The sequence below is a fragment of the Littorina saxatilis genome, linkage group LG12, assembly GCF_037325665.1.
Source record: "Littorina saxatilis isolate snail1 linkage group LG12, US_GU_Lsax_2.0, whole genome shotgun sequence".
NCBI lineage: Eukaryota > Metazoa > Mollusca > Gastropoda > Littorinimorpha > Littorinidae > Littorina > Littorina saxatilis.
In genome coordinates this window covers 39,722,003-39,730,290 of record NC_090256.1, presented here as the reverse complement: position 1 = coordinate 39,730,290, position 8,288 = coordinate 39,722,003, and the positions used below count along the sequence as shown (strand labels likewise).

The 8,288-nt window shown below is 41.4% G+C and overlaps 1 long non-coding RNA gene across 1 annotated transcript; it reads left to right on the top strand.

Moving 5' to 3' along the window:
• Window positions 1-233: 233 nt before the first annotated feature.
• Window positions 234-4,982, top strand: LOC138981917 (uncharacterized). Its single transcript, XR_011460738.1, has 3 exons — window positions 234-1,295; window positions 1,791-1,939; window positions 3,506-4,982. It is a non-coding gene; the product is annotated as an uncharacterized lncRNA (long non-coding RNA).
• The last annotated feature ends 3,306 nt before the right edge of the window (window positions 4,983-8,288 follow it).

The following is an 8,288-nucleotide window of genomic DNA, read 5'->3' as shown; positions in this document are numbered from 1 at the left end:
GGAGGAATTACTGAAAGTCTCGGTCATTGTTTTTTGAGCGGGCCGAGACTAGTTGGCAGTCGTGTCGTAGATTGTTGACACTCTCTCTCTCTCTCTCTCTCTCTCTCTCTCTCTCTCTCTCTCTCTCTCTCTCTCTCTCTCTCTCTCTCTCTCTCTCTCTCTCTCTCTTTCAACTTCAGGCCCTTCAAGTTCAAGCGTTATTATTCTGGTTTGTTTCGCTTTGGTTTCATTTTTCATTGCTCATTTTTCTTTTTGATTTATCTCCCTTTCCCCCTTCTTTTGCGCTTGGAGGACATCATCTTCTCTGATAAGTCGTTTTGATATTTGTATTGTTGTTTTCATTTTTTTTTTAACCTGTTGAAGACCATTAGGTCGAAGCGTTGTTCATTGTCATTTGTTTGAAAATATTTCGTTGCGAGTCCAGAATATTAGGTATTACTCTTAGTCGTGTCCCTTTAAGTAGGCTACATGCAGACAGACAGATCTAGATCTAGTGTCTCGCTTTCTTGCACAGTGTCACCTATGCTTACTGTGTGTGTGTGTGTGTATGTGTGACGGAGTGATTGAGTTTGTGTTACTGTTTGTCTATTTCTTACGTGAGCCTTGAAGGCTTCGCCTCTTGTTTTACATAAAAAATAAAAATAAAATTTAAATTCGCGATCTGCACTTTAGCGCGTGTTTGGTACAGTTTCTGTTTAAAGACGAACAGTCTCATACCATTATTTTACATATTAATAACTTGTTCCAAGTTCCAAGTTCATTAAGTAGTCGGAATTCCTGTTTTAGTTAACAAATGAGGAGTTTTGTAGCTGCTACAATTACTGTGATTTCCTTTCGCAAAAGGCCACATTTTCAGCTCTAAATTCCTAAATTTTCAAGATTTTTCCGGGGGGCGTTGCCCCCCTAAACCCCCTACAGGGGCGCTGCTCCTTGACCCCGCCGGGGCCTTGGCAGCCCCTGGACCCCGGCCGATTTCAGTTTTTTTTTAACAAGGCAATTTTCATCCCTGATAAAGATATGTCATAGTGACTTGACTAATTGATTTGAATTCTGCTGCAGGTCAGTCGCCCCCCACCTCCTGCTCCTGACCTGGTTGCCTACTACAACTTCGAGGAAATACGACAGGACACCCTTCAGCTTGCTGCACCATGGTGTATCTTGGAGAACAGCAAGGAACAGATACAGGTGGGAATAACCGAAGCCAGCCAAGTGAATCTGTTGTCCTCTACGTTATGATTACGTACTCCAGCAGACATCAACTTGTGGTCGACGTGCGTGGGTTTTGCTCAAAATACGTAAGTATTGGTCAGTGTTTGGCTTCTCGAATTATGTTTCAACTTAATCTCTGTCTCGAACCACAGGCGGAAAGTATCACTACTGGACCACTACTTACATAGAAAGACTATACTGAACGAATCGTCGGTAAGCTTACCACACTGTCATACTGTCATACTCATAGTTATATCACTGATACATTTGTACAGGTAAACATGGCTGTTTGCTGAAAAATCGTTGTGAAAAATTGTAATGTCTCTGAAGTTTGATTCAGTCCGTCATTCATTTTGATGGGACGTCAACCCTTGGTGAGGCTAATAATAATATTGTTTTGATCTGTATTGTGGAATTCTAGAACAAGCTCTGGTTTGAATGACCAGCTAAAATTAATGCTAATAGTAAATAAGTACATTATTTTTGCATTAGCGGGGTATACAAAATATTTTATTACAAAAATACCGCATGGTTTTGCTTGATCAAATCATTTATCAGCTAACAATATGCTTTTATTTCAGTTGGACCTGACTTGAGCATGGTTCCGTTGTCTCCGCAACAACAGCTTGATTGAGATACAGGCATGTCCAGTTTTCAGCAAGTGCAGGCTGAGTGTGAAGATCTGATGGCTGATCTAGACACAACATAAGCTGCTTGACACTATTCCAAGGTAAGCGAGAAGCTTTGAAAATAGTTACTTTAATTCAGTAATGCGTCATTATGTATGCAATACTCCTGCTGGTGAGTTCACTACAAACAGGTACTACATTAGAACTAGAAGAATAGGTTCCACAAGAAAATTTCTGACTGTTGATGCCACTAAAACTCTTGTTACATCCTGCATTATGTGTAGATTAGATTACTGCAACTCCCTTCTCATAGGCTGCCCTGACTCCACTCTCCAACCCTTGCAAAAAGTACAACACTCTGCAGCACTCCTCTCATGAAAGAACTTCACTGGCTTCCTGTGTCTGAACGTATTACTATTAGGTATAAAGCTGCCTGCTTCTGCTACAAGATCATCTCTGAATCGGCACCTGCCTATCTTTCGGAACTGGTCTCCCTCTACACTCCCTCTCGCACCCTTCGTTCTTCTGCTGATGCTCGACTTCTCCGTCAAGGTTGCTTTAAACGCAAGGCTCATGGCTTCCGCACGTTTTCATATCATGGCCCTCAGTTTTTTTTAAATTTTAATTTTTTTTCTTTTTTTCCCAAATGCCAAAAAAAAAAGTCTAGGGTCGCGCAAAAAATAGGGTCGGTCGGGATACCGTAAACAGAATATATATATTTTTTTTTTTGCCTTAAGTGCATGATGTGTTGTTTGAATCTGACAGTGATTGTATGAATTTTTTATACATGTATTGTTGTCACGCGCTTTGAACTTCTGATAAGGCGCTTTATAAATGCCCGTTATTATTATTATTATTATTATTATTATAAATAGATACACACTTGTAAACTTATGTTAGTTTTCACACGTGAGCATGAAGGAATGTGCCTTTATGAGGAATGTATAGTGGCTTGCAATATTGAATTTGAGGGATGTTTGCAGTTATCTATATATATATACGACTTGTGTCTGTGTGTGTGTGTGTGTGTGTGTGTGTGTGATTGATCGCCATGCACGGCCAAAGTTCTCGATGGATCTGCTTCAAATTTGGTGTCCATATTCAGATACACCCTGCACAAAATCTGGTCGATGAGATATTTCAACACGTGCTCTCAGCGCGCAGCGCTGAACCGATTTTCGTTTTTCACTGCACGTTACTATTTTTAGATCTCCCTTCCTTCGTGCGCCGGCGTCAATCGATATTCCCGTTTGTACGTTAATATATTTAGAAGGTCACTGCACGTTACTATTTTTAGATCTCCCTTCCTTCGTGCGCCGGCGATGCCGGCGTACACCCGGCAAAGCCGGGTCCCCGGCGACGGCCGGGTATTCGGCTCTACTTCTTCCCGGCGAAGCGGGTAATCATCTAGTATAATATATTAGCGCAGCTCAGTTTTCTTCAGGGTTCCGTGAGAACAGTGAAATTCTCCTTTGAGGACTGAAAAATATCTTGGATAATTGGTCTTAATTGGGGGGGGGGGGGGGGAGATTTAAAACATAAGTACATTCAGTGATTCACATGTGTTTTTCATTTTCACTGTGTAAAGGTGGGGAGGTCCTTCTCTACTTGTTTCTTTGTTTTCCCATTGACATATATTTTTGTTCTTGTCTATATTTTTTACATAGGTTCCCGATTAGCTGCTGTCCTCATCCCCAGCCGACTGTTTCCGCTGAAGCCATGAAGGATACTTCTTCATGTAGGCGTGGACATCTTTTTCGTCACCATGCAAGGCTTCCAGTACCATATAATTTTGTGAATACTCTGGGGACCTGTCATCAACTTTGGAAGGACGCTTTATTTTAACACTTTGTACCCCATCTATGTTGACCAAGATTTTTTAAGCCGAGACCAGCTGTGCTGCAGCAGGTCACTCAGAATTGTAGAAAACTGTGTATCAACAGGCTAGAATGCTGGCGTTAGATCAACGTTACAGGAAGCGACTGAAGCTAACAGTCTAAGCAGGATGCGGATATGTGCCGAATAATAACAGATGCAATGTACATAGTGACTGTGTGTATGGATATATATCCATACCTGGTCAGATAGAGCCATATGAGTGGGTACGGATATATCCGTACCTGGGAGACAAGGAGTTAAGACCACATCTGAACTGAGGATTTAGTCTCTCCATAATCAAACGCTGAAGAAGATTTCAGAATGAACTTTGTTAGATAAATTATGGTTGTTATGATCGCCATATTTTAGGTCCCCCCCTCCCCCCCTTTTCAAACTTCCCCGCTTTTAAGACCTTACATTTTTGGATTTTCTGTTCACAACCTGTTGTACATTTACCTACATATTAAGCAGGTTCCCTCCTTTTTAAGACAAGCTTTTTTTTTATTCTTGGAGGCCTGAAAAGGGGGGTTGGAAGGACACTGTATTTGTTTGTTCGAAATTCAGAATTCAAATAATTCTTCATCAACGAGTTATTACTGCCTCACCATAGCAGTTAGGCCAGTCTTACTAACTCTTACTTTTATTAATGTGCCGTGATGCAAAGACGTTGAGCAGTTTTCAGATGTTTATGAATCTAGGGCTTTCAAAATTTACTGACATGTTCGACTCCATGACATCCAAACATGAAGTTCAGTTACCCCTTTTCAACTTTGAAGGTCACATTGTGGGCGAATTTTTAGCAAAAAGTTGGAACATGGTATGACTCTTCTTACTCACAAGGGAAGTGATTTAGTTCTTTACTGATTTTCATTTTGTGTGGCCTTCTTTCACCCATAAATTAAAAAAAATTCATTCATAAATGTTCATACCCAAGGGAAGTAATTCACATATGTATATATGGCCAATGTTTTCACAGGGCATCTGCCCCCCCCCCCCCCCCCCCCCCCCCCTCCCCTCCCAACACACACTCACATGGGATAAAACTTACATGGCTCTTATGGGTATGACGCTCTTACTCACAAGGGAAGTAATTTACTGATGGTGTGTTTTCATTTCGTGTGGCATTATAATTTATTTTAGCTTATCCAATTATAGTGTGGATGAACACTGTCTCCACTCAAAATAGTCCTTTGCTATTGTACATTGTGAATCAGCATTTTTGTTTTTTGTCCTGTTTGAATAAAGTGCAATCATTTTACAACCAAAGTGTTAATGTTAAAGATGTTTACATAATGTGTGAAGGATGATGCATTTGAAAACTAATATTGTTAAATGTAAATTGACCTGTGACAAGTCAGCAAAGTGCAATATCCAAGCATGAAACCCGCACACAATTCCCAAACAACATGCTTTCTTTTCCACAAAATTCCATCCAGGTGAAAACAATTATGTGAACGTCATAACATGGTGTTTTTTTACATTAATAATCAAGCCTAACACCAACTAACATGGTGTTAATAGGCATTTGAGCAAGCTTTAACACCAACATAACATGGAGTTAATAGGCATTTGAGCAATCTTTAACACCAACATAACATGGGGTTTTGCATGTTAAACCAGCAATAACATGATGTTAATCACATTACAAGCAAGCTGTAACACCACCAAAACAAGCAGTTTTGCAAGTTAAGTCTACGATAACATGATGTTACTTGGCGTTAAACCAAAGCTTTAATCCCATCAAAACTTGACATTTTTGCATGTTACAGACATGCTGTAACATGGTTTAACATGATGTTTTGACCGTCGCAAAACGCGCTGAAATTCCAGGCAATTTCGCAGCGATAACTTCAACAAAATCCAATCAAAATCTGGCGTTGTCGTGAACACCAAAATGTGATAAACCCATTGAAACTTGAAGTTTTGTTGGGATTTTGAGTAGTTTTGTAAGATACAAAACGCCACTTTTCGCCCAGTGTTCATTTCAGACCCACACCCATTATTATACACACATTTCACATTTAAACCATTAGTCGGCCCCCTGTCGATATTTATCGACTAAGTTCCTTGTTTGTTTGCTTAACGCCCAGCCGACCACGACTGAAGGGCCATATCAGGGCGGTGCTGCTTTGACATTTAACGTGCGCCACACACAAGACAGAAGTCGCAGCACAGGCTTCATGTCTCACCCAGTCACATTATTCTGACACCGGACCAACCAGTCCGAGCACTAACCCCATAATGCCAGACGCCAGGCGGAGCAGCCACTAGATTGCCAATTTTAAAGTCTTAAGTATGACCAGGCCGGGGTTCGAACCCACGACCTCCCGATCACGGGGCGGACGCCTTACCACTAGGCCAACCGTGCCGGTAGTAGTAGTGGTGGTGGTAGTAGTAGTAATAGTAGTAGTAGAAGTAGTAACAGTAGTTGTAGTAGTAGTTGTAGTAGTTGTTGTAGTTGTAGTGGTAATACCGTAAAGGTAGTAGTAGTAGTAGTAGCAGTAGTAACGGTAGCGGTAGTAGATAGTAGTAGTAGTAGTAGCAGCAGCAGTAGCAGCAACAGCAGCAGTAGTAGTAGCAGTAGAAGTAGTAGTAGCGGTAGAAGCAGTAGACGCATCCTCTGTTTCTGCGTGTGTCTCGAAGCGATGGTTATGAAAGGTTTGGTAAACAAACTCACAGACTGATACACTTTGGTTGAAAAAGAAAAAAGAAAGCGAGACGTCTGGCAGTGGTTACTGTTTTATGTTAGGTAACACGATAGATAGCCTGCCTGGGATAAGAAGGGAAAGAGATGCTCTTTACGCCGCTCCTTCTCTCCATGCAAGGATATAGGACGTGTCAGAAGGCACAAAGAACTAACCCTATTATTTTTTTTATTTAATAGTAAGATGACTAACTTACGGATCCTATGATCTTTCAATTTAGACGAGCTTTTCCGATAAAAAAAAAAAATAATAAAATAAAACGAAGATATTTTTTTTTACATTAAATTCAATGTTAGACGAGTTTGAAAGCAACCTCCTGGAAAAGCTACGGGTAAGACAAATTACCTGCAGAGTTCAAAACAAAAACAGACACCTCGTTTTGCGAGGATTAACAGTGGGGGCCAGAGAAAGGTGAAGGAATCAACGGGAGGTAATATAAACAAGGGGGGACCGGCACGGTTGGCCTAGTGGTAAGGCATCCGCCCCGTGATCGGGAGGTCGTGGGTTCGAACCCCGGCCGGGTCATACCTAAGACTTTAAAATTGGCAATCTAGTGGCTGCTCCGCCTGGCGTCTGGCATTATGGGGTTAGTGCTAGGACTGGTTGGTCCGGTGTCAGAATAATGTGACTGGGTGAGACATGAAGCCTGTGCTGCGACTTCTGTCTTCTGTGTGGCGCACGTTATATGTCAAAGCAGCTCCGCCCTGATATGGCCCATCGTGGTCGGCTGGGCGTTAAGCAAACAAACAAACAAACAAACAAAATAAACAAGGGGAAGCAGCTGAGAAGTTTCACTGCCAGGGGTTACTGGACTTACTAATCTTTTCACCAGAACGCAGTGGTAATGTCATTAACGGGTAACAATGGCGTCGAATCAGCTCTGAAACGCGGGAGAAAAAAAACACCGAAGTCATTTCACCACACTGCCTTTTTCCGAATGGTTCAAGACCTGTTTTAAAGTGATGTTTTCCGCTGGGGATCAGCAGCAAAACATGAACAGCGCTAAAGATGACATGAAGTGTTTGAAATACTCAATTGTATTTGACGTGATTTTGTAAAACAAATTCTAGTTACTTCTGAATTTAAAAGAAACTCAGGTGTGAGCCAATGTTTATTTGTTTTCAAACAAGATTCGATTCTTCGTCCCTCTCTAAACAGACAGCTCACTGTTGACATCTATTTAATTGCGATGCCTGTTGTTGCTGCTGTTTCACAATTCACACTGTTGATGTGTTACACCACCTTTAGTCCTCTAACACCTCGTTATCCCTGGCTTCGTACCTGTTACGTGGTAGCCTACATCATCGTAATGTAACGAGGCGTTCGGTGTAAACTAAATCGTCACACATTAACGGAAGTATGCACATCATCGACATAATACGCAGGTTTTCGGCCCGAACACTTTTACATCTTTTCTTAAAAATGTATGTTTGTTGGTTTGTTGGTTTGTCTGTTTGTTTGTTTGAATTCATGTTTTGTTTGTTCGTTCGTTTGTTTATTTGTTTGTATGTTTGCACAAATTCACTTTGTTCATATATGTCTTCATACCCGGGCGCTCAGAAAGAGGGGCTGGCCAGACTTCCCCCTGATGGCCCAAAAACTCTACGTCAGTCCGGAGGACCTGCAGCGCATTGCCGCCTTCATCGCAGAGACTGGGGTGTCCATCTGTCGAACGACAACAAGAAGATACTTAGCACCAGGACGTGGATACTTAATGTTATACGATACTGATACATGTACATCCTGGTGGTGACATTATGCTTAATCAAATAATGTTGATATAACGAAGTCACCGAGACAAACTTGGTTCTCCAAAATGTATTTCCAGTTCAGACAGATATTTTGTTTACGTGACACCATTATTTGC